This window comes from Lissotriton vulgaris, unplaced genomic scaffold (assembly GCF_964263255.1).
Source record: "Lissotriton vulgaris unplaced genomic scaffold, aLisVul1.2 SCAFFOLD_1450, whole genome shotgun sequence".
Classification (NCBI taxonomy): Eukaryota; Metazoa; Chordata; class Amphibia; order Caudata; family Salamandridae; genus Lissotriton; species Lissotriton vulgaris.
In genome coordinates, this window is record NW_028243200.1 from 251,725 (window position 1) to 278,069 (window position 26,345).

At 50.7% G+C, this 26,345-nt stretch overlaps 1 pseudogene across 1 annotated transcript in view; it reads right to left on the reverse strand.

Annotated features, from left to right (window-relative positions):
• The window catches only part of LOC147668669 (uncharacterized), a 99,464-nt pseudogene extending 74,074 nt beyond the window's left edge, over positions 1 to 25,390 (reverse strand). The window contains exons 1-2 of the transcript XR_015303845.1: positions 25,110 to 25,390; positions 2,117 to 2,182 (exon numbers count right to left, since the gene is read on the reverse strand). The product of XR_015303845.1 is annotated as an uncharacterized LOC147668669 (transcript). The remainder of the gene's footprint in view (positions 1 to 2,116; positions 2,183 to 25,109) is intronic.
• Between the last annotated feature and the right edge of the window lie 955 nt (positions 25,391 to 26,345).

Sequence of the window (26,345 nt, forward strand, 5' to 3'; positions counted from 1 at the left end):
GCACAGAGACTGCGAGGGCTCAGAGGAGCACGGAGACTGCGAGGGCTCAGAGGAGCACGGAGACTGCGAGGGCTCAGAGGAGCACGGAGACTGCGAGGGCTCAGAGGAGCACGGAGACTGCGAGGGCTCAGAGGAGCACGGAGACTGCGAGGGCTCAGAGGAGCACGGAGAACGCAAGGGCTCAGAGGAGCACGGAGAACGCAAGGGCTCAGAGGAGCACGGAGAACGCAAGGGCTCAGAGGAGCACGGAGAACGCAAGGGCTCAGAGGAGCACGGAGAACGCAAGGGCTCAGAGGAGTACGGAGACTGCAGGAGGAGGGTCAGAGGAGCACTGCGGCTCTAGGAGCTCAGAGGAGCACTGAGGCTTTAGGAGCTCAGAGGAGCACTGAGGCTCCAGGAGCTCAAAGGAGCACAGAGGCTGAAGGCTCAGAGGGGCACAGAGGCTGAAGGCTCAGAGGGGCACAGAGGCTGAAGGCTCAGAGGGGCACAGAGGCTGAAGGCTCAGAGGGGCACAGAGGCTGAAGGCTCAGAGGGGCACAGAGGCTGAAGGCTCAGAGGGGCACAGAGGCTGAAGGCTCAGAGGGGCACAGAGGCTGAAGGCTCAGAGGGGCACAGAGGCTGCGAGGGCACAGAGGAGCACCGAGAGTGCAGGAGGTGGGTCAGAAGAGCACCGAGAGTGCAGGAGGTGGGTCAGAAGAGCACCGAGAGTGCAGGAGGTGGGTCAGAAGAGCACCGAGAGTGCGGGGGGCTCAGAGGAGCACAGAGACTGCCGGGGACTCGGAGGAGCACAGAGACTGCCGGGGACTCGGAGGAGCACAGAGACTGCCGGGGACTCGGAGGAGCACAGAGACTGCCGGGGACTCGGAGGAGCACAGAGACTGCCGGGGACTCGGAGGAGCACAGAGACTGCCGGGGACTCGGAGGAGCACAGAGACTGCCGGGGACTCGGAGGAGCACAGAGACTGCCGGGGACTCGGAGGAGCACAGAGACTGCCGGGGACTCGGAGGAGCACAGAGACTGCCGGGGACTCGGAGGAGCACAGAGACTGCCGGGGACTCGGAGGAGCACAGAGACTGCTGGGGACTCGGAGGAGCACAGAGACTGCTGGGGACTCGGAGGAGCACAGAGACTGCTGGGGACTCGGAGGAGCACAGAGACTGCCGGGGACTCGGAGGAGCACAGAGACTGCCGGGGACTCGGAGGAGCACAGAGACTGCCGGGGGCTCGGAGGAGCACTGAGACTGCGGAGGAGCAGAGAGGAGTACTGAGGCTGAGGGAGGAGGAGCAGAGAGGAGTACTGAGGCTGAGGGAGGAGGCTCAGAGGAGCACAGAGGCTGTGAGGGCTCAGAGGAGCACTGAGACAGTGAGGGCTCAGAGGAGCACTGAGACAGTGAGGGCTCAGAGGAGCACAGAGACTGTGAGGGCTCAGAGGAGCACAGAGACTGTGAGGGCTCAGAGGAGCACTGAGACTGTGAGGGCTCAGAGGAGCACAGAGACTGTGAGGGCTCAGAGGAGCATAGAGACTGTGAGGGCTCAGAGGAGCATAGAGACTGCAGGAGGAGGGTCAGAGGAGCATAGAGACTGCAGGAGGAGGGTCAGAGGAGCACTGAGGCTGCAGGGAGTTCATAGGAGCACTGAGGATGGAGAGAGATCAGAGGACTGAGAAGGTACAGGATAGGCAGCAGAGCACTGACTGGAGGAGCTACAGGATGAGCAGCAGAGCACTGAGGAGCTACAGGATCAGCAGCAGAGAGGTGACCGGAGGGGGTGGGGGTACAGGAACAGCAGCAGAGCACTGAGGAGCTACAGGATCAGCAGCAGAGAGGTGACCGGAGGGGGTGGGGGTACAGGATCAGCAGCAGAGCACTGAGGAGCTACAGGATCAGCAGTAGAGAGGTGACCGGAGGGGGTGGGGGTACAGGAACAGCAGCAGAGCACTGAGGAGCTACAGGATCAGCAGCAGAGAGGTGACCGGAGGGGGTGGGGGTACAGGATCAGCAGCAGAGCACTGAGGAGCTACAGGATCAGCAGCAGAGAGGTGACCGGAGGGGGTGGGGGTACAGGAACAGCAGCAGAGCACTGACCAGAGGAGCTACAGGATTATCAAACACTCACCAGAAAATCTGAACCAAGACTGAACCGTTATTAGTCGGAGCTTCCTTCAAATCCTTGCATCTGGAGCTGAGAACAAAAGTAATATAGAAAATTGACTGAGTGACAGTGTTGCCAGATTTGGAGGCCAGTCCCAAGCCCGAAGCTGCACAAGTATAAACCCAAATTTAGCCCAAAAACCAGAACAAAGTCACAACTCTCGAATTATACAGATATAGTCATCAGAAACCACTTCAAGAATGAATCTAAATTATATTCAATATACAGATAGTAGGAGTTAACTTAGAACCTGTGTTAATGCTACTCATTCCATGACCCGTCCCCACTGTCACTTTGCAGCTTGTAACAGGCACTGCTAAAGCTACAATAGTAGAAAACACTGAGAGATTAAGAAAGGCAGAAATAGTATTATGTGCTATTTACTGCTCCCTCAGATTTGTTTTTGAGCAACCCCTAAAGTGAATTACCTGTAGCCCCCATTTACCCCATAGCCCTCAAGCCCCCTCCCGCACTCCTTCCCGAATGGAGTCTGACAACCACCAGTTCTATTTCATCCACAGCATATATCTATGTCAACATTTGGGATAAAAATAAGAGGGAGATTCAAAGACAAACCAAGGTAAAATGATTACACCTTTAACTTGTATTTAGGTTGTGAGGGGGGACTTTAAGACCTACTTTCATAAAAATTATACTTTTTTGCTTACAAAATGTGCAGTCTCCTGCCTAAAATTAATGGTAGTACCACCCATGGGAGAGGAAGTGACGTTACAGCCTCTGCCATGTGTTGGAGGCAGCAGCAGTGTGCGCTTCCCTCCCACATAACTGGTAACACACAGACAGTAGCACAGCCACCTTCACTTATTTATTTATTTGAGAGTTTTATATAGCACTAGCGACTAGACCCAAAGGTATCAGAGCGCTTTACAACAGCAAATTTTCACATCAAAGATAACAAGTCTACACAGAGCATCTGAGTCAGAGTGTTTTACTTATCATATAGCACTCATTCCTACTCTTACCATAGGAAAGAAGCATTGGCAAAGCCAATAGGTCTCGCCTTTGCAAGAGCTATTGGCTGTGCCAATATGTTTTAGCACTGTTGTACACCAGGGTGGCTGCTGCTCAGCATGGCTGAGTAAGTTGGGTAAAGGAGAGTGGCGTGGAGTGTCGTAACGTGGAGTAGAGTGGAGCGTTATGGAGTGGCGTACAGTGGAGTGGAGTGTCATGGGTAGCGCACAGTGTTGTGAAGCGTCTTGGAGGGAGTAGAGTGTCAGAAAGTGGAAGGGCATGTAGTTGAGTGGCGCAGAGGGGAGCACAGTGTCAGAGTTGAGTAGAGTCTCGTACGGTGGAGTGGCATAGAGTGTTGTGGAGTAGCATAGAGGGAGTTGCTTAGAGTAGAGTAGAGTAGAGTGCTGTAGAATAGAGTGGCATACAGCGAAGTAGACTGACAGAGTGGAGTGGCACATAATGGAGTAGTGGGTCATAGAACAGAGTGGAGTAAATTGGCATGGAGGGGTATAGAGGGAATTGCGCACAGCGTTGTGGAGTAGTGTTTTAGAATGGGACAGAATGGAGTAGAGTGCTGTGGATTGGCACACAGTGGAGCAGAGTGTCAGTGGAGCAGAGTTTAATGGAGTAGAGCATCAGAGATGAGCAGAGCGGCATAGTGAAGTGGCGTAAAGTACAGAGGTGCAGAGCAGATTGGTGTAGAGTGCATTGGTTTAGAGTTAAGTGGTGTAGAAAGCATTGGCGTACAGTAGAGTGGGGCACATTAGGTTGCAGTGGCGTAAAGTGTAATGACGCAGAGTGGAGTGATGTAGAGCGTAATGGCGTAGAGAAGGGTGAAATGACAAGAGTGGAGTGGTGCAGGGTAGAATGCAGAGGTGTAGAGTAGAGTTGTGTAGAGAGCAGTGGCATAGAGTACAGTGAAGTGGGGTGCTGCAATCAATCAATCAATCAATCACAGACATTTATATAGCGCACTACTTACCCGGAGGGTCTCAAGGCACTAGAGGGGGGGGGGGGCGCTACTGCTCGAATAGCCAGGTCTTGAGCTTCTTCCTGAAGGAGAGGTGGTCTTGGGTCAGGCGCAGGTCGGGAGGGAGGGAGTTCCAGGTCTTGGCGGCCAGGTAGGAGAAGGATCTTCCTCCTGTTGTCGTTCTTCGGATGCGGGGGACAGCGGCGAGTGCGTGGCTGGCTGATCGGAGATGTCGTTTGGGAGCGTAGAAGTTGATGCGGTTGTTGAGGTAGCTCGGGCCTTGATCGTGTAGGGCTTTGTGTGCGTGGGTGAGGAGGCGGAAGGTGATTCTTTTGTTGACGGGGAGCCAATGCAGGTCTCTCAGATGTCCGGAGATGTGGCTGTGACGTGGGATGTCGAGGATGAGTCTGGCTGAGGTGTTCTGGATCCGCTGGAGTCTCTTCTGGAGCTTGGCGGTCGTTCCGGCGTAGAGGGCGTTGCCGTAGTCCAGTCGGCTGGTGACGAGGGCCTGGGTGACCGTCTTCCTGGTCTCGGTGGGGATCCACCGAAAGATCTTCCGTAGCATGCGCAGGATGTAGAAGCATGACGAGGAGACGGCGTTGACTTGTCTGGTCATCGTGAGGGAGGAGTCCAGGATGAAGCCCAGGTTGCGTGCGTGGTCTGTTGGTTTGGGTGCGCTGCCCAGGGCGGGGCCACCAGGCGTCGTCCCAGGCGGAGGGCGAGGAGCCCAGGATGAGGACTTCCGTCTTGTCTGAGTTCAGTTTCAGGCGGCTGGTCGTCACCCACTCGGCTACGTCTTTCATCCCTTCGTGAAGGTTGGCTCTGGCGGCGGCGGGGTCGTTGGTCAGGGAGAGGATCAGCTGGGTGTCGTCAGCGTAGGAGATGATGTTGAGGTTGTGTTGGCGTGCGATGGCCGCGAGGGGGCTCATGTAGACGTTGAAGAGGGTGGGGCTCAGCGAGGATCCTTGAGGGACGCCGCAGATGACTTCGGTGGCCTCTGACTTGTACAGTGGTAGACAGACTCTCTGTGTTCTTCCGTCGAGGAAGGAGATGATCCATTCCAGAGCCTTCTCCTGGATTCCGACGTTGCTGAGGCGCTTCACTAGGGTGCGGTGGCAGACAGTGTCGAATGCCGCGGAGAGGTCTAGGAGGATGAGGGCCGCTGTTTCTCCGTTGTCCATCAGGGCTCGGATGTCATCGGTGGCAGCGATGAGGGCGGTCTCGGTGCTGTGGTTGGCTCGGAAGCCAGACTGTGAGGGGTCGAGGGATCCATTCGTCTCGAGGAAGGCGGCCAGCTGTTTGTTGACGGTCTTCTCTATGACTTTGGCTGGGAACGGGAGGAGCGAGATGGGGCGGTAATTCTGGAGTTCGGTGGGGTCCGCTGTAGGTTTCTTTAGTAGGGCGCTGAGTTCGGCATGCTTCCAGCTCTCCGGGAAGGTGGCGGTGTCGAAGGAGGTGTTGATGATGTCCCGTAGGTGGGGTGCGATGACCGCGTCGGCCTTGTTGAAGCCGTGGTGAGGGCAGGGGGTCGGTCGGAGATCCGGAGTGGATGGAGTTCATCATGCGAATGGTGTCTTCGGTGCTGATCGGAGTCCAGGCGCGGAGGGTGGTGGTGGGGGGCGGTGGTTTGGTTGTGGCGTGCGTCGGTTGAGTGCTGAAGCTGTTGTGTATGTCCGCGATCTTGTTGTGGAAGTAGGAGGCGAGGGAATTGCAGAGTTCTTGCGATGGGGTGATGTTGTTGTTTCCGGCGTTGGGGTTGGAGAGCTCTTTGACGATGTTGAAGAGTTCCTTGCAGTTGTGTGCGTTGTTGTCCAGCCGGTCCTTGAATGCAGTTTTCTTAGTGGCGCGGATCAGTTGGTGGTGCTTCCGGGTGGCCAGCTTGAGGGCGGTCGTGTTGTCCGGTGTTGGTTCCCTTCTCCAGGCTTTCTCGAGGGCTCGGCAGTTCTTCTTGGAGCTCTTGAGTTCGTCGGTGAACCATGGGGCCTTCTTGCTGCCGGGTCTGCTAGGCGGGGTCCTCAGTGGGGCGAGTTCGTCCGCGCAGTTGTTGATCCACTTCGTGAGGTTGTCGGCGGCCTGGCTGGGGTTCGCTGAGCTGGCGCGGGGGGGGGTGCTGGCTCAGGGAAGCGGCGAGCTGGTCGGCTGAGATCTTGTTCCAGCTTCTTCGAGCAACCGGTTGCTGGTGGTGGCGGATCGTCGTTCTTTGGAAGGTGAAGTGGACGCAGCTGTGGTCCGTCCAGTGGAGTGCAGTGGCGTGGCTGAAGGCGATGTCTTTGCTGGATGAGAAGACTGCGTCGAGTGTGTGTCCGGCGAGGTGGGTGGGGGTGGATACCAGCTGCTTGAGTCCGAGGTTGGCGAGGTTGTCGAGCAGGGTGATGGTGTTGCGGTCGTTGTTGTTCTCCAGGTGGAAGTTGAGGTCCCCCAGGAGGATGTAGTCAGCGGAGGGGAGGGCATGCGGGCTGACGAAGTCGGCGATGTCCTCGCTGAATTGTGTGCGTGGTCCCGGGGGTCGGTAGATCAGGGTGCCCCTGAGGGTGGTCTTCGGGTCGGTGTGGATCTGGAAGTGCAGGTGTACAGCGGTTTTCAGAGTGTCGTCGGTGTTGGTCGAGATGTGGATGGTGTCCCTGTGGATGATGGCGATGCCTCCTCCAGTCTGTTTGACGCGGTCTCTTCGGGTGATCTTGTATCCCTCTGGGATGGCGATGTTGGGTGCTGAGGAGTCGTTCATCCAGGTTTCCGTGAGGAAGGCGACGTCTGGATCAGTGGTGTCGAGGAGGTTCCAGAGTTCGATGGCGTGCCTGTGGACGGAGCGGGTGGCAAGGTATAATGTGGTACAAAAGGGGGTGGTAATGGACGGAGCATCTGAACCAATCAAACACTCACACCCAGTCAAAAGATCTGGGTTTAATCCATCACCGTTCTTTAGCCCACTCTGCCACCCCAGATCAGACATGGCTATATGCAAATCAGTCTGACCCTGTGCCTCATGGGAACAGTCCAGCCCGAACTGCCAAGCAATGCCTTCCCTGGACCGGAAACAAGCTTCCGAGGACCGGTTTCTGGCATTCCAGCCGTCTTCAACCCGGCTTGCTTGAATCCAGTGGCAAAGTGAGCAAGGGACTCACGTCTGAGCATACCCTGCCACACTTATGGCGGCCAAAAGCGGAACAAAAGGGGGTGGTAATGGACTGAGCATCTGAACCAATCAAACACTCCCTTTTGTACCGCAAGGTATAATGGTGCATGGTAGAGTGCAGTGGGGTAACGTGGAGTATGCATGATATGGTAGCATGCTGCCATTTCAGACAAAATATCTTCAATTGAAATTACCTTTACACTTGCAATCACGCACAGTTTTACTGATAAAAGTATACAGCACACAAACGATAATGTGTGGAAAAGTCATCACCCAATGTATTGATTTGATAGTCAACAAAATTCATTTAGATATTCAAATGTTGTTGTGCGCAAGGAAAAATAATTCAGTACAGCCACCCTCAAGCAGATCCCCACCAGCCAGCATGATTGTCACATAAATCATCTCACGTTTAAATCAGAGAAAGAAAAATAAACACCAAGCTCCTAGCAAGACACATCCTAACATTTAACTTCTGTCTTTGATTGCACAGCAAATGTGACAAGATAAGAACAAGATTTAAAAGCAGGTTTACAGAAAGCGAATTTGTGGAAGAACACATTATACAAGATTTTGTCAATAGAAGGGACGCACTCAACAGCCTAAAACAAAGCCAGCAAACAGAAAATGTGAGTTACAAACCACAAAGCTAATGGTAAACAACGAGAGGAATGCATTCCTAAGTCAACTTTCTGAATGTACCAAATGTTTTTAGCAACCCAGACAGCTGCGCTGTTTGGTAGGCGGAGAAGAATAAAAATAGGTATATGAATGTGAGCAGCGGAAGGATAGATGTCCTCCAGTCAAAGGGATTGTAAAGAAGTTATTTTCCAGGGGAATGACAAACACGAGAGGAAGAAAAGACATAAGAAGCAAGCAAACAAGCAATTAGACAGGCAACCAATGATAAGCAATGGGCTGGCACAAAGTCCACTGGACGTTTTTGATATGGTTCACAATATGTCTAAGTCATTTACCATGAGTTTGTGTTTGTTTCTATGATAGTGCCAAAAGTGGCCTCTGAGGCCTAGCGAAAACATGGCTGCTCTGGTAAACTGCGAGCAAGTGCTGGACTGCGCATGCGCACCCAAAAGCCTGCAAGAGAGAGCGAACTGCCTGTGTTCGGATGGGAAGTTCAAGGCTACCGTGCCCTGGAAGTCAGGATGGTTGCCAAAACATGGACACTAGAGTGTTCTGAACGTGGTAAAGTAATGCGAAGTTACAAGTCAAGGAAGTGACCAGGCCAAAGACTGTCCTAAACAATTCCCCTTTATTAAAATGCTGATTCACTATGAATATGATGATGTAATGGTGAGGAGATGCTCACCCATCCCAAATGTGTCCAATCAGAACCCAAATTGGTGATGTTAGATACTTTTTAGATAGATTAAGTTAGGAAATTAGTGTATAAAACCCCCTGATTTTGCTTAGAGAGCGTCGCTTTTTTGATTTCCTCTCGAAGTGCTGTTGGATTGCAGATCGATTTCTGGATGTAAGATACTTTGATTTATTTCTTGTTTGCTTTGCAGGACTGAAGAATAAGAAGAGGGCGTTAGTTAGGGATGTTAGGAGAGAATGAGTTTGGAACTATCTATTCTTTGCTAATCTTTTAACTGACTTCTAAATAAATGACTGTTTTCTGAGCTCTAAATAAAATGATCATTCTGAAATAAAGTTTAAGATTTTACTGAATAAAGAATTACTTAATGCCAGACATATTAAAGTTTTGCTTTTAATAAAATTAGGAAAATTGAATATTAAAGCTGGTCTTGTAATTTTTCCCACGCCTGATTTTCTTTCTAGCAGATCCATTGCCACTATGGTGGTGTGTCTGAATAAAATTCATGTTTATTAAGACCATGGTAAATCGTATAAAACTATAGGTGTAAATAATAACTGGTTAAATAGGTAGACACTCCGCGAATGTTACAGCATTACTCCTTTGTGTTTCACCAATCCTTGAAACCGAATTAAGAGAACAAGGTAAATGTGCAGTGTTATGGGCCCCACTGACGAATGAATGTGTGTTAGGAGGTTTTAGGGAAAAGGTAATGTTGATTAAAATGATTTTTGGAGTTCCGCTGTAGCAGTGGAAGTATCTAAAGCAAACAAAATGTAAGAGGTAGCAAACAGTGTGTTACAAGAGAAAAGTGACGTGTGCATGTTGCAAACGAGTACCAAACACAGGTAGAAGGATAATACTGCAATAAATGGCAGGCACTCAAACCACAAGAACACACCGGGAAGGCACTTCCATAGTCATTGAGAAAGGGATTCTCTATAATGGAGGGTCTTCCTTCAGATAATAGAGAGGGTGTGAATTACATTTGGAAGTGTCTTTGAAGGAGGAGAACTTTGAGGTCAGTTTTGAAGGCCTGGGAGGAGGTGGTGGTCCGGAGTTGAGGCGGAAGTGAGTTCCAGATTCTCACCGCGTTGCCTGAAAAGGATTGGGCCATCGATCTTTCCTTCTTGAAAGTGGGAGGTTCAAGCAGTAAATTTTCTGCATTGGGTGATGGTCTAGAGCCTCCATAGAGTTTCAGTTTGTTCGCCGTGTAGCAAGGAGTGCAAGGCTTTGTGGGTGATACAGACAGTCTTGTAGATAGATCTTGCCTCGATGGGAAGCCAGCGGAGGGTGGATAGCATGGGTGTGATCTGGTCGCTTCTTTTGGCCCCATAAATGAAGCGAGCTGATGAATGGAGAATAGATTTAAGGGGGGGGCAGGTGGGATTTGGGGAGGCCAGTGAAAAGAGAATTGCAGTAGTCCAGTCTGAAGAGGACCAGCGATTGGACCAGGGTGTTAAGGTCTTGCTCCGGGAAGAAGCGACGAAGTCCCCAAAGAAGGCGTAGTTGGTATCGAGCAGACTTTGCAATGTAGATTGAGATTTTTGTCGAATATGGCACCCAGGGATTTTGCGCTGTGATTTTCTATTTATAGACTCGAATCCTTGTTTGTTCCAATATGAAAGCAGGTCTACAGTACCAGAATGCATATCAAACAAGCATTTGCAATGCAATACGTTTTGCATTTACACAAGACCTATTGCATTGCAAATGGTAGGCATCGCGGACAAAGGGAGGCAGGAGGGGAAGAAGGCACGGACAACAGGAGGGGAGAAGGAGGCACCGACAACGGGAGGTAGGGCGGGAGTGGAAAAGATGGCACCGGACAACGGGAGGGAGGGCAGGGGTGAAAAGGAGGTGTAAAGTCAATCAATCAATCAGGGGTTTGCAAGTGCGCTACTCAACTGTGAGGGTCTCAAGGCGCTAGGGAGGGCGCAGCTTCGGATCAAGTTGTGGGGCCCTAGGCCCTCATATAATAATTGTAAGGACACAGACTCTGTACTTAGATGGTAGAACTTGCCCAGGGCAGGTGCGCCCGGACCCTTTTAGTTACAGGGTCACATGTCCTGTGACGCCTGTGCTGGATCGGTGTGGCGTGCATACATGTCAACATTTTAGGACAGGGACGTAGGAGATTTAACATAAGAAAATAATAATAATAATAATAATAATAATAATAATAATAATAAAGCAATTTCAGGTGGGAGACAGCTAAAAAAAAGCTATTTTTGGCTTGAAAAATCGGTAGTCTCCCCCCTGAATCGGGTCTATTGGCATGTATGGTGGGGTGGGGTGTGAGCCAACCCTCGAGGAGTGGCTGGTACATTGGAACACTAGACCAGTGACCAGCAGGTCACTACAGAAGGCACGGACAACAGGAGGGAGGGCGAGGAGGTCAAAAAAGGCACAGACAACGGGAGGGAGAGTGCAGGGGAGAAGGCACAGACAACAGGAGGGGAGGGGAGAAGAAAGCTCAGAGTAAAGGAGGGAGGTCAGGGGTGGAAAAGAAGGCACGGACAACGGGAGGGTTGGGGAGAAGGAGGCACGTTCAACGGGAGGGAGGGCAGGGTGGAAAAGAAGTCACAGACAACAGGAGGGAAGGCAGGGGGTGGAAAGGAAGGCACAGGCAATGGGAGGGAAGGCATGGGGTGGAAAGGAAGGCACGGACAATGAGAGGGAAGGCACCAATGCACGTTGTGAGAACCTCATTGAAGAAAATAGTGCTCAAACTCTAAATAACAGTACCAAAGCACTGAGTTCACCCAACAAGATTGCCAGAAGTTCCAGGACTTCTTTGTGAGTAAGATCTCCGACATTCTGGGAGAAATCGCTGCAACTATAACCCTCGACTGTCCTAGCCCACCTGATTATACTGTTCCGCCAGTTCTCACTCCGTTAGCCGAGTTCCCTTTCATTATACAGCAGGAACTGACCAAGATCACGGACCGAGTTAAATCCGGTTCATTGGTGGATCCATGCCCGCCGGAAGTATTCAAGCTAGCCCTCCCGGGCATGGAAGAAGAAGTCTTGCACTTACTGAATACTTCGCTCCACACAGGACAGGTCCCGTTAGCATTTAAGGAGGCTCGATTGATCCCTTTGTTGAAGAAACCTGGTTCGGACACTAAGTGTCTAAAGAACTTTCGTCCCATCTCCCAGTTGCCTTTTCTGGCTAAGGTAATTGAGCAGCATGTGCTGGTATCGCTCTCAAAACATCTTGACAGTAACAACCTGTTGGAGGCCAATCAGGCAGGGTTCCGTGCTAATCATAGCACGGAACTAGTCATGCTATCAATTCTGGATGAATTGAGGAGCCGGGCAGATACTAAAACACCTAGCGCCCTGGTACTATTAGATCTCTCCGCGGCGTTTGACACCGTGTGTCATGAACAACTTTTGTCGCGGTTGAGGTCTTTTGGTATCAGAGGTACAGCCCTGGCATGGCTTGCATCATTCCTGCAGGGCAGGACACAAAGAGTCCAACTGGGGGACCTGCTTTCCACCTCCGCGCCTATTACCTGCGGGGTCCCACAGGGTTCTGCTTTGTCGCCCCTGCTCTTTAACATCTATCTGCAGCCTCTGATTGCACTCCTGAACAGGATGGACTGCCTAGTCTATAACTATGCTGATGACACCCAGATTATCATCCGGCTAGAGGAAGGGCCAGGAGCGTCTACCAGGCTACAGGACATACTTAAAGCCACGGTTAATTGGATGTCTAAAAACTCCCTAAAAATTAACCCGGAGAAGACGGAAGTGTTGCCCATTTCCATCACGGGCAACCCCTGGAACGAGAGTTTCTGGCCGGTAGAGCTGGGTGCACCACCGAACCCAGCGGTAGCAGTCAAAAGTTTGGGTCTGTACCTGGATGGGAAACTATCCATGGAAAAACAGGTCACGTCTGTAGTAGGAACCTGCATTGGTTTAATGCGGCAATTGCGGAAAATATCGGCACTGCTATCGTTCTCTACCCTGAAACAGGTGGTTTCAGCTACAATCTTGGCCAGACTGGATTATGGAAACTCCCTGTACATAGGGTTACCCCAGCGGCTGCTGGATAAGCTACAGGGGGTTATGAACGATGCGGCCAGGTTGATCTTCAAGAAACCTAGGATGACCCACTCATCCCCGCTGATGCAGGAGCTTCATTGGCTCCCAATTCGGCAGAGAGTAGTTTTCAAGGGACTGTGTATAGTGCATAAGACGCTGTATGGGAATGCACCAAAATATCTTAAGTCCAGAATTTCTCTCTATACGCCGAGCAGGACTTTACGCTCTTCGGATGCTACTCTCCTATCCCAACCCCGATTTAAACTGGCCACGGTAGGGGGACGTGCTTTCTCCAAAACACTCCCGGCTCTGTGGAATAAATTGACCCCAGACCTAAGGAAGGAACGCAACTTGTTAACTTTTAGGAAAAAGCTAAAAACTGTGTTATTCAAACAAGCATGGAGTAGTCACTAAGCGCACTCCAAGATCAAGTAATATGCTCAGCCCTACTAGTTAATTTGGACAACCAGCACTTAGACGCCCCGGTGGCTATAACGCGCTATATAAATCAAATAAATAAATAAAATAAATAAAATAAATAATGTAACAGCTGAAGTAAAGGGGCCAGTCGCCATGGGAGGTGACAAATGAAGAGGAGGCGATATTAAGGAGGGACAAGGCTGTCAACTAATCAGAAGCCAGCAGTTAGGATAGACAAGGGAACAAGCCAATGACAAATATTGGCGGTCCGTGGGCGGGGATTCTTTCACCTACTTGTAAGATTGAGCCTAGAGCCAGCAGGCATCTCGCAGAGCAGCCTATGCGTCCAGGCTCTAGGCTCAACCTAAAAACATTTCCTAAATCCATTCTGTGTGTGCCCTCCGTTTCACGTCCTGGTCACCAGGGCATCAATCCTATAGCCCTTGCAGCTCTTTCCTGTGGTATATCTTGTGTCCCTGTGTCATGCATGGTCGTCAATACCTGCAGAATATCTGCCCACACCGCTAAATCTTAAGCAGCTTTTTTGTCCCTTTTATTTGACCTCATATGTAAGCTATTTAGCTAGTGACCATCTTATGTCTCTGTTCTGAATGCTCACTGTGGGGCCTTGTGGGCGAAGCCAGTTATTAGACATTCATCTCTTGAGTGTAAACATGTTAAACTTTTTTTTAATCCATTGAACTTTGAGCACAAATTGAGTATCATCAGGAGGCAGGATGGGGGTGGTAACAAAGTTAAAATTTCTGCTTCAGTTCGGTATCACTACCCCTAACTTCAGCCATTCTAAGATGAAGTCCATTGAACAGGAAATATCCTACTTCGCCCTGAATTTACTGGCAATAACATAACCTACGTGGGGAATGAGGGTCACTTATGTGATGTGGTGGAGTGAAGCCACACAAAATGTAATTATGTGCTTTCTTGCATGGCACATAGTTGCAGTTATGATGCACCATAATGTGTTAGTACAGCTTTATTGATGGAAGGTGCAGATGCTATGACTGAGGGGATATGTTGACAGCTATTATTGTTGTTGTTTATGTTGATTGATGTGATCATGCCGCTCTGCTATTGATTTCTTATCTTGACTTTATGATTACCTACTGGCTCTGTACAATGCGATCAATGTTGTTATATTGTTTTGTTTACATGTATACAAAAGAACTAAAACCTTTAATAAAAAGATCAAACAAACAAATGGGGAATGGGGGGTCACAGAAGACTGCTGCAGGAAGTCAGAAGAATGTGAGTGGACAGGGCAGACTCTGGGGCAGTTAAGGAGACATAGTGCTGTGGTAGTGATAAGGTGGCACCTGGGCTGAGACTGTTCCCGGACTCGGCCTTGGTGGTTTTACCATGTGCGTTTTCTCACCAGGTAAAACCAGGCTCAGTATTCATTTACCAGGTAATTCCAGGTATGGGAACAACGGGCCACTCCGGAATGGCCAAAGCAGAATCCCCCTTGTAATACCCCTTCAGCCTCAGCCACACAGGTCTCTATCGTGCCATATAATGTGTCACTCTGGGGTACTGTGAGAAGCTCTTTACGCCTTCACAGTGATACAGAGTAGATTGGCATAGACTGCTGTGGCATAGAGTGTATAGGTTTTGAGTAAAGTGATGAAGAGTCCATTGGGGTAGAGTGCAGTTGCATGGCGTGGAGTGGCGTAGAGTGCAATAGAGTGTCAAACTGCAGTGCAGAGTAGATTTTTTTAGAGTAGAGTGAAGTGGCGAAAAGTGCAGTGGTATAGAGTAGAGTGCCATAGAGTGCAGAGCGTCTTAGAGTGGATTGGTGCAGAATTCAGTGGCAGAGACTGCAGTGTGGCAGAGTGCAGTGTGGCAGAGAGTGCAGTGTGGCAGAGCATACTGTTGTAAAGTTCAGTGGAGTGGAGTATAGTGGAGTGGAATAGAGGGCAGTGGCACAAAGTACAATGTCAAAGAGTGCATTGATGTACAGTCCAGTGGTGCTGAATAGAATGGCGTAGAGGGCAGTGACAGAGTGCAGTGGTGTAAAGTAGATTGACGTAGAGTGCATTGATTTAAAGTAAAGTGTTGTAGAGTGCATTAGCATACAGTGCAGTGGAGCATAGTAGAGTAGTGTGAGGTTGAGAGCACTGGCGTGGAGTGGTGTAGAGAAGAGTACAGTGACGTGGAGTGGCGTAGAGTTGAGCGGTGCAGAGAAGAGTGCAGTGGCGCGGGGTAGAGTACAGTGGGGTCACGTGGAGTATGCATGATATGGTACCATGCTGCCATTTCAGACCACATATCTTCAATTGAAATTACCTTTACATTTGCAATCACACCCAGTTTTACTGATAAAAGTATACAGCACACAAATGATAATGTGTGGAAAAGTCATCACCCAATGTATTGATTTGATCGTCAAAAAAATTTATTTCGATATTGAAATTTTGTTGTGTGCAAGGAAAAGAAAATCTGTATGTATGTATGTATAAAATATTTTATTACGCGCTCTGCTACTACAGAGTATCCTGGCGCGATATGTGAGCTTAAACAGGGCCAAACCAGAAGGAGAAAGAAAAAAAAGCAACTAGATACTGAGTTTAAAAAGGTGGGTTTTTAACCCCTTCTTAAATTCTGTCAGTGTGGCTGAAGCTCGCAAAGAGAGCGGCAGGGCATTCCACGACCGAGCTGCTTGGACAGAGATAGACTGGCCACCCAATCTCACATATCTGACTTTAGGCGTAGACATCAGAAGGAGATTAGCTGATCGGAGTGCACGGCGAGGAATATAGAAAGTAAACCTCTTGTGCAAGTATTGTGGTCCTTGTTGGTGCAAGGCACGAAAGGCCAGGACCAGTGATTTAAACACAATACGATGGGCCACAGGAAGCCAGTGGAGCTTTCGAAGATGGGCAGATGCGCTAGTTCTTTTCGGGAGATGAAATAAAAGTCGAACCGCAGCATTCTGAATGATCTGCATTCGATTGATAAGATATTTAGGGAGACCGCTAAAGAGGGCGTTGGCATAATCTAGCCTTGATAAGATCAGAGCACGCAGAACCGTCTCTTTTGCTTCCCTATGAAGCAGTGGGAGGAACCTTTTTAGTGACTTAAGGGTCAGGAAACAGGTCGCCGTAAGTTTTTTTAGATGCACTTCAAACCTGAGATCCTGTCCAAACCAGACCCCCAAGTTTTTGGCCAGGCCTCTGAGAGAGCTGGGACAGGCAAAATCAGGCGGCCAGATAAGATCCTTGAAGTTGGCCGGGAAGTTGCCATAAAACAACAGCTCTGTCTTGTCCTCGTTACATTTGAGTTGGGCTGAAAGGAGCCACCGAAAGACATTAGATAGACAGGAGCAGACGACACTGGCATCTAAGCAGTTCTTAGGCCAGGTAAACAACAGCTGTGTGTCGTCGGCATACGCCATTATTTTGGCTCCCCACTGCTCAGCCAGATGGATCAACGGAGTCATATAAATGTTGAACAACAGAGGACTCAACGTCGACCCCTGAGGAACCCCTGTGCTGAGCTTCTTGGGAGACGAGGCGTAAGGAGGTATCCATACTTGCTGCGTCCGCTCCGACAGAAATGAGGACAGCCAGGCCAGAACCGCGCCTGACAGTCCCACCTCTGCCAGCCGATTCAGCAGCAGAGCATGGGGTACCGTATCGAAGGCGGCAGATAGGTCCAGCAAAACCAGGACCGCTCTGCCGCCTCCGTCAAGGCACTCCCTAATAGCCTCTGAGACTTCCACCAGGGCCGTCTCAGTGCTAAAAGCCGCCCTGAAACCCGATTGAGCCGGGTGAAGGGCTTTAGAGGACTCAATGAAATTATTCAGTTGTCTGAAAACAACCTTTTCACAGACCTTCGCCAATGCCGGAAGCAGCGATATCGGACGATAACTGGATGTGGCTAGAGGGTCCAGGCCAGGTTTCTTTAGCAGGGGAAGTAATTTCGCCTGTTTCCAACAAATGGGCACAGAGGCAGAGGCCAGAGACAGATTAACAACCTGAGTGACCTCCTGATATACCAAGCTCGCCGCTCCACCCAGAACCCTGGCGGGGCACGGATCAGAGGGCGAACCCGACTTTAATGACTCCAGGATGGCCAGCACGTCCGCTTGCAGAGCTGGCTCGAAGATGGAAAATTGACTGATGGATTGCTTCCCACCAGAGCTGGCAAAGGGTGCCAAAGGCTGAAGAAGACCACAGGAATTTTGGAGCTCTTCTTGGATTTTAGCAATTTTATTGTCGAAAAAACAGGACAGTTCCTCGCACCAAAGATCAGAAGCCGGAAGGACTGGGGAGGCAGCACTGGGAGAGAGAAAACTCTGAACAATGGCAAAGACTTCTTTGCCATTGTTGTCCGCCTTCTCTATCCTTTCTGAGAAATACCTGCTTTTAGCAGCCTTAATTTCGGCATAGTAAACCTTCTGCGCCCTCCGCAGATCGCTCTTCAGGTCAGGGTGGAATTCAAGGCGCCAAGCTCGCTCCAGTTTTTTACAGCCGGATTTGAGTTCCCTGAGAGCGTGGGAGAACCAGGGTTTAGAGGGCGATGACCTGACCCGTTTACTACCACCTCTATTGGTGGGTACGACGGCGCTTTGTTTAACCCAGGCATTGAATGAATCCACAGCAGACTCTAGGTTAGACGGCAAAATTGGCCGATTAGCCAAAAGAGACTCTGAAAAAGTGGTTACATTTATTCGCTGGGCGTGAGCTTGAGGGGCAGGCAGATCACTCGGCCCTTTAGAACTTAAGGGCCATGTGAACAAAAGCAAGGCATGGTCCGACCAGGTAACCCTCATAGGGGGTAACATAGTGATCTCGAAGTTAGAGCAAACCAGATCCAACCAGTGACCAGCCTTATGGGTGGGGAAGTTCACCCATTGTGTCAGGTTCGCCAGCGCGAGGACCTCCACCAAAGCCGTTGATTCAGGCAGATCCCCCGTGTCCATATGGATGTTAAAATCGCCCAGCAGGAGATAGCGAGAAAAATTAAGGGCACGAGGAACAATAACCTCCTCAATTTTTCCTGTACAGCCATCCTCAAGCAGATCCCCACATACAGCATGATTGTCACATAAATCGTCTCATGTTTAAATCAGAGAAATAAAAATAAACACCAAGCTCCTAGCAAGACATATCCTAACATTTGACCTCTGTCTTTGATTGCACAGCAAATGTAACAAGATAAGAACAAGATTTAAAAGCAGGTTTACAGAAAGCGAGTTTGTGGAAGAACACGGTATACACGATTTTGGCAATGGAAGCGACAAACTCAACAGTCTAAAACAAAGCCAGCAAACAAACCACAAAGCTAATGGTAAGAAACGGGCGGTATGCATTTCTTGGTCAACTTTCTGAATGTCTCCAATGTCTTTAGCAACCCTGACAGCTGCACTGTTTGATAGGCTGAGACGTAAAAAAAGTAGTTATATGAATCTGAGCAGCGGAAGGATAGATGTCATCCAGTCAAAGGGATTGTACAGAAGCTATTTTCCAAGGGAATGACAAACACGAGAGGAAGAAAAGAGATCAAGTAAGAAGCAAGCCTATAAGCGATTAGACAGGCAACCAATGATAAGCAATGGGCTGGCACAAAGTCCACTGGACGTTTTTGATTTGGTTCACAACACGTCTTTTACGCACAGAGAGCTAAAAGGCGTCTGTAGGCAAGATCTATAAATAAGAGATCAATGCCGATGCTTAGGTTCTTCCATTGGGGGAATGGAACTATTGGGCTACTAAGGCTTTGGTGGGCTGAAAGTAGAGGGTGCAAATGCATGCGTGTGAGTGAGTGCATAGCTGGAAAGATGAAAGCATGTGTGCATGGATGAAAAGATGAATGTGTGAAAAGATGGACGCTTGCCACGATCTACACATTTTGAGGGAAGAGAAAACAAATGCTTCTCCAGCTCCATGAATTCCAAATCTGGGGAGAGGTTGCATTGTCATGGCTATGCTGGGATCAGGAAGGGACGAATTTCAAGTCCCATAACATGATGCCATTTTGTTTCGAGTGAAAGTCTGGTGCATTGAGGACAGTATGGCCACAACACAATGGGGCCACAGTGCAAGGACGCACGCTCAATCATTCAATCAATCATGACATTTGTATAGTGCGCTGCTCACCCGGAAGGGTCTCAAGGCGCTTGGGGAAGGGGTCCGCTACTGCTCGAACAGCCAGGTCTTCAGTTGCTTCCTGAAGGAGAGGTGGTCCGGGGTCAGTCGAAGGTGGATGGAGAGGGAGTTCCATGTCTTGGCCGCCAGGTAGGAGAAGGATCTGCCTCCGGCAGTGGCTCTTCGGATGGGTGATACGGTGGCGAGGCTGGCAGACCGTAGCTGGCGGGTGGGTGTGTGGAAAGTCAGGCGGTCGTTGAGGTACTTGGGGCCGAGGTCGTGGAGAGACTTGTGTGCGTGGGTGAGGAGCCTGAACGTGATCCTCTAGCTGACGGGGAGCAAGTGCAGGTCCTTCAGGTGGCCGGAGATGTGGTTGCGTCGGGGGATGCCCAGGATGAGTCGGGCGGAGGCGTTCTGGATGCGTTGGAGTCTTTTCTGTAGCTTGGCTGTGGTTCCGGCGTAGAGGGTGTTTCCGTAGTCCAGTCGGCTGGTGACGAGGGCCTGGGTGACTGTCTTCCTGGTTTCGGTCGGGATCCATCGGAAGATCTTGCGGAGCATGCGGAGGGTGTGAAAGTATGAAGAGGAGACGGCGTTGACTTGTCTGGTCATCGAGAGGGAGGAGTCCAGGATGAAGCCCAGGTTGCGTGCGTGGTCTGTAGGCTTGGGGGCGGTGCCCAGGGCTGGGGGCCACCAGGAGTCGTCCCAGGCGGAGGGTGATGGTCCCAGGATTAGGACTTCCGTCTTGTCTGAGTTCAGTTTCAGGCGGCTGTTCTTCATCCACTCGGTGAAGTCTTTCATCCCTTCGTGAAGGCTGGTTCTGGTGGTGTCGGGGTCTCTGGTGAGGGAGAGGATCAGCTGGGTGTCGTCGGCGTAGGAGATGATATTGAGGTTGTGTTGGCGTGGAGGTCCAGGAGGATGAGTGCTGCTGTTTCCCCGTTGTCGAGCAGGGCTCGGATGTCGTCGGTGGCTGCGATGAGGACGGTCTCGGTGCTGTGGTTGGCTCTGAAACCGGACTGCGAGGGGTCGAGGGATCCATTCGTCTCGAAGAAGGCGGCAAGTTGTCTGTTGGCGATCTGCTCTATGACTTTGGCAGGAAAAGGGAGGAGCGAGATGGAGCGGAAGTTTTTGAGGTCGGTGGGGTCCGCTGTTGGTTTCTTCAGTAGGGCGCTGAGCTCGGCGTGCTTCCAGCTCTCCGGGAAGGTAGCGGTGTCGTAGGAGGTGTTGATGACGTCGCGGAGTTGGGGTGCGATGGTGGAGTCGGCCTTGTTGAAGACGTGGTGGGGGCAGGGGTCCGTCGGGGATCCGGAGTGGATGGTGTTCATCGCGCTGGCTGTGTCTTCGGTGGTCACCGTGGTCCAGGTGCGGAGGGTGGCGGTGGGCTGCGTTGGTTCGACGGTTGGGAGCGTGGATGGTGCGCCGAAGCTGTTGTGGATGTCGGCAATCTTACGGTGGAAGAATGAAGCGAGGGAGTCGCAGAGATCTTGTGAAGGGGTGATGTCGATGTTGACGGTGCTGGGGTTGGAGAACTCCTTGACGATGCTGAAGAGTTCCTTGCTGTCGTGGGCGTTGTTGTCCAGTCAGCCCTTAAGTGATTTCTTCTTGGTGGTGCGGATGAGCTGGTGGTGCTTGCGGGTCACAAGTTTGAGGTCGGTCATGTTGTCAGTGGTCCGGTCGAGGAGCCAGGCTTTCTTGAGGGTGCGGCAGGTCTTCTTGGAGTCATTGAGTTCGTCGGTGAATCAGGGGGCCTTCTTACTTCTGGATCTGCTGGGAGGGTTCTTCAGTGGTGCGAGGTCGTCGGCGCAGGCGGTCAGCTTCGTTGGGGTCCGGTGTGCTGGCTGGTGGGTTTTGGCTGAGGGAGGTGGTGAGCTGGTCGGCGGTGATCTTGCTCCAGCTTCTGTGAGGAGCCTGTTGCGGGTGGTGGTGGGTTGTGGTTTTTCTGAAGCTGAAGTGGACGCAGCTGTGGTCGGTCCAGTGGAGTCCGGTGGAGTGGCTGAAGGCGATGTGCTTGCTGGATGAGAAGACGGGATCAAGCGTGTGGCCGGCATAGTGGGTGGGGGTGTTGACCAGTTGCTTGAGTCCGAGGTTGGCGAGGTTCTCCAGCCCGGTGACGGTGTTGCGGTCCTTGCTGTTCTTCAGGTGGAAGTGGAGGTCCCCTAGGAGGATGTAGTCGGCGGAGGGGAGGGCGTGTGGGCTGATAAAGTCCGTGATGTCTTCGCTGAATTGTGCGCGTGGTCCCGGGGATCTATAGATGAGGGTGCCTCTGAGGGTCGTCTTTTGGGTTGGTGTGAATCTGGAAGTGGAGGTGTTCGGCAGCGGTGAAGGTGTCGTCGGCGTCGGTCGTGATGCGGATGGTGTTCTTTTGGACGATGGCGATTCCTCCTCCGGTCTGGTTGGCGCAGTCCCTCCTGATGATCTTGTATCCATCCGGGATGGCGATGGCGATGTCAGGGGCTGAGGAGGCGTTCATCCATGTTTCAGTAAGGAAGGCGATGTCTGGTGAGGTTGTGTCGAGCAGGTTCCAGAGTTCGACGGCGTGTCTGTGGACGGAGCGGGTGTTGAGCAGGATGCACTTGAGGTCGCTGCTGGAGTTTGGCTTGGCGGGTGCGGTGCCTGTTCGGAGGCAGGTGAATTTGCAGGTTGTGCAGGTGAAGGGTCCGTGGAAACGTTTCAGGGCGGCCTTGCAGCAGGTGGGCATCCGGCCGGTATTGAGTGCGTTGAGGGCGGCGGCGGCGTAGGTTTGTCGGCTCGTCTTGCGTCGGTTGGGGCCCTGGCACTGGGCGCGGTCCAGGCGCGGACAGGCGCAGACGGGCTTGCCTTTGGCGCAACTTCGGCGCACAAACGGCGCGCCCGCTGCGCGTACGCGTGGTCGCCATTTATGGCGAAGTGGGAGGAGCAGGCGGGAGCGGGGAGGGCACAAAACAAAAAGGAGACGTGTCCGCTTGCACGGCGGCGGGGAGCGGGGCAGGCAGGCACAGGGGGACTGGGTAACAAAAACCTAATACAGCAACGTGCAGGGGGACAACAGGGACAACAGTACAGAGGCAAATAAAAACAAATAGGAAGAAAAAAAGATTATTCAGGCACACGAAAACACGCAAATACGACGGAGGGGCGAGGCAGGCACAACGAGGCTTCAGGCAGCAGCGAGGCGGGGGCACACACACAGCTGTTGGCCGTGCGGCGCGGGGGTGTCCTGCGAACAGGTCACGCTGGTGAATGTATTGATGCACCAGTGTCTGTGACGATGCGTCAATGGATGCCTTAGAGTGCAGCCTACTTGGATGGCTATTGATAAATGAAGGTGCAGATGTGGTGGAAGTCAAGAGCTGGACGCCTTGGTCTATTCACAGCCTTCTCTAAGTGGCTGCTTTTGGAAGCCACAATTTCACAGCTGTAATGTGAGTCACAGCTGTAATGTGAGTTACAGAAGAATGTCTCCTGAAAAGTAGTACCAGAAAAAAACTCAAAAGCACAAACAAATTCCAGGTGCTGGCAAACTTGTTATGTTAAATGTACAGGCTTGTAAATGCTGAACTGCAGCTATGTTCTATAATTCGGCAGAGGGGAAGAAGCATAGCACCTTCCACCAAAATAGAACCTTTGGCCAGAAAAAAAGCCTTCTAGAATGCAGAGGATGCATATCTCGTCGCTTTGTGGTACTTCAATGGCAAATAAAAAGTTACAAGCAAATAAAGGCTTCAGTGTGAAGGTTAGATGAACGTGCTTCCTCCCGGACCAGACAAAAGAATAGCAGAGCCAGGGATGTTATTAAGAATATAAGAAATAAAAAACACTGTTCTCTCTGACACTGAGCTTGTCACACATTGTCGTTCCAGAGTGGTTTACAAACATGTTTTCCATTTATTACGCTAAATCCTCGTGAAATTGTAGCATTGGAGGGTGGCTCATGGGGGAATCCAGGCTGCACAAAATCCGGTTGGAGTGGGACCCCTGACTGTACAAGCGGCGTCCTTCAGGATTATAACAAGAGGTCACAAGAAGGAGTGATGAACAGATGCTCTGTAAACAGCTATGACACGTTTGACATCCTCGAATAGAACTTTCCACACACTCAGGGATGGACAAGGGGATTAAAAAAAATAAACTTTCACAATAAGGAGAAAACCAGGTCACCCCAATATGGACAAAGAGCTTCAACTTAACATCAAAAGAATCCGACATCACTTCAAAGTTGTCAGGGATCCAAGCCACCTGACGTGTCCTCAACAGCGTGAAGGCACCATGGACAACTGCAGAGGCATTGCCAGCCTCAAGACCTACAGCAGGCACAGCACCACGAACTCAGGGTGGCTGCAGGAGGCTGAGAAGAGAGTATTTCCCAGAACACAACTGGCAAGAAAAGGGCTGGACTAATCCACCGTATCTGACGACTAGTCGTCACTCCAGTTTCTGTTTCCCACTTGCAAAACTTAGTTCGAGAGTTGGAAATATCCATGAACCACTAACTTCTAGTTGCATCTAAACCAGCTGCCTGTTCACCAGTAATCCAAAACGTGCAAAGTTGTAATAACTGGGCCCTCCCAGAGAAACACTGTCAGGGTTTCCGGTGCTGCAGCGTATGGTCTTGGTGTTGTATTAGACGGTGCAGTCTGGTTCTGTGCGCCCCTCTTGTCATAACTGAGCACACTCGTCACTTCCCCTCTGTCTTTTGTACTTCCTGCTCTTGTCCAGAATAAAGACTCTCCTCTCATGTCTGCTTTCAAGCAGTGTGGATGCCTGGGGGCTGGAGGGCAAGTCTATTTCCTTGTGTTGAAATATTCTCCTCTTCCCTTCTCAGCCTTGCCCCTGGGGCTCATTAACAGCACCCTGATGCTTACAGCAAGAGACAGTGGCACTTTGCAGCCACACTCTATTCCTACGGCCCCAAAGCATACGAGTACTTGCGGCAAACAGGCTTTAGCTCGCCGGAGCCCGCCCAGCACTTTACTAGGGTGCGTTCAAGCTTATGTCTTCCAAAGGTTTGGTGTCCTTTGCTGAGTAGGTGTCAGTGCAGGGGAGTTGAATATGTTTGTGTGTTTTGATTGTGATGTAGGACATATCCTGTTATATTGGTTTGTATGGCAATGTGTTTGACCAAATGTATCAATTACGGCTCCTCCTTGCACTCCTGTAAAGCGCTCTGATACCTCTGGGTCTAGCCAGCGCTATATAAAACCTTTAAAATAAATAAATATGTAGCTTAAAAAGTGGCAGCAGGGACCTGCTACTAACTGTCTGAAACCCTCAATGATGTAGAAGCAACAGTATTACAACCCACATATTCAAGAACGCAAGGAATTGTGGGTGGCTTTTGTTAAGAGTTCCTTAAATGGGCACTGAGCGTACACTGCTGCAGACACCCGAGTACTTTTAGACGGAGCGCAGTTATCTTCCGAAGGTGAATGTCCTTTTACAACACGAGATTTACAACCATTCGTGGAGGAATGGCAAACGTTAGTAAACACAATCACTTGTAAACACATGGTGACCCCAGTATTGCATTGCCCTGATCGTTCATATAGCGCTATACTGTACCGTGCTGTGGCTGATTTTATAGCGCTTCATAGTTTAGCGAAGCACATTAATAGGTTTTGTGCATCACACCTAAACTCTATGTCAGCGAGGAGAATGGGCGAAGGGAAGATTTCCCGATGCTTTGTCTGTAAATCTCGCGGGTGGGGCCTGGCCTCCCATGTCGTTGCCCATCTGACATGTCCACACTGTGTTGACACAGCCACGCCCTGCAAGCCCAGCCCGTGTACACTCCAGTGCAGCACTCACACTAGCACCACACAATGCAAACCGAAAGTAAAATATCTGCCCGATGAGAACCTTGGACACGAGGCAGGACTCCACATACTCTGCAGTTTAGAGAGAACATGTCAGATCTGTCCAATCTGACACAATAAGCAAACACCCATTTTAAGTACAAGGGTCGCTTCATGCTTTCACTTCAAACTTACCCTAAAGTCCGCACTGAGTCTGCCCAGAGACAGAGACGGGCCCTTCCGAGCACAGGCTGGGGTGCAGCGCCTCCCACAGGCTGAGGGGGCAGCGCCTCCCACAGGCTGCGGGTGCAGCGGCTCCCACAGGCTGCGGGTGCAGCGCCTCCCACAGGCTGAGGGTGCAGCGCCTCCCACAGGCTGAGGGTGCAGCGCCTCCCGCAGGCTGCAGCTGCTGCCTTCGGTTTGCTACTCGAACTCTCAAAGCCCTCCAAAGACCCAGTGCAGATGTCTGAAGAAGCATGGAAGTTGGAGGACTTAAAGCAGAACTGCTTCCGGGTCACGACAACACTGAAGGGCAACAACTAGGCCTCCTCGTTTCAAGCTATGCATTAAAATCGAGGAGCCATCTTGGATGAGGTTGAAGAGAACCTTTTTGGTAAAACTCATTCAATTTATATTTAGGGGGGGAGGGAGTTGGGGACTTTATACTTTTTAGAACTCTAAATGCATTTATGGTTTTAAATTAATTTTTTTTACCGAAGTTGGGTATTTGTATTTATAGACTCGAATCCTTGTTTGTTCCAATATGAAAGCAGGTCTACAGTACCAGAATGCATATCAAACAAGCATTTGCAATGCAGTGGGTGTTGCATTTACACAAGACCTATTGCATTGCAAATGGTTTTATTTTTATTTATGCATGTTTATAGGCTGGGGAAGAAGGCACGGGACAACAGGAGGGGAGAAGGAGGCACAGACAACGACGGGAGGGAGAACGGGGGTGGAAAAGAAGGTGTAAAGTCAATCAATCAATCAATCAGGGGTTTGTATAGCGCCCTACTCACTTCTGAGGGTCTCAAGGCGCTAGGGAGGGGCGGCTTCGGATCAAGTCATGGGGCCCTAGGCCCTCATACAATAATAGTAAGGACACAGACTCTGTACTTAGATGGTAGAACTTGCCCAGGGCACGTGCGCCCGGACCCTTTTAGTTACAGGGTCACATGTCCTGTGACGCCTGCGCTGGATCGGTGTGGGGTGCATAAATGCCAACATTTTAGGACAGGGACGTGGGAGAATTAAAATAAAAAATCGTGAGAATGAAAATTCCTCATTTACTTCTATCGTTGAAAATGCAATTTCAGGCAGGAGACAGCTAAAATAAAGCAAGTTTTGGCTTTAAAAATCGATACTCTCCCTCCTGAATCAGGTCTATTGGCATGTATGGTGGGGTGGGGTGTGAGCCAGCCCTCTGGG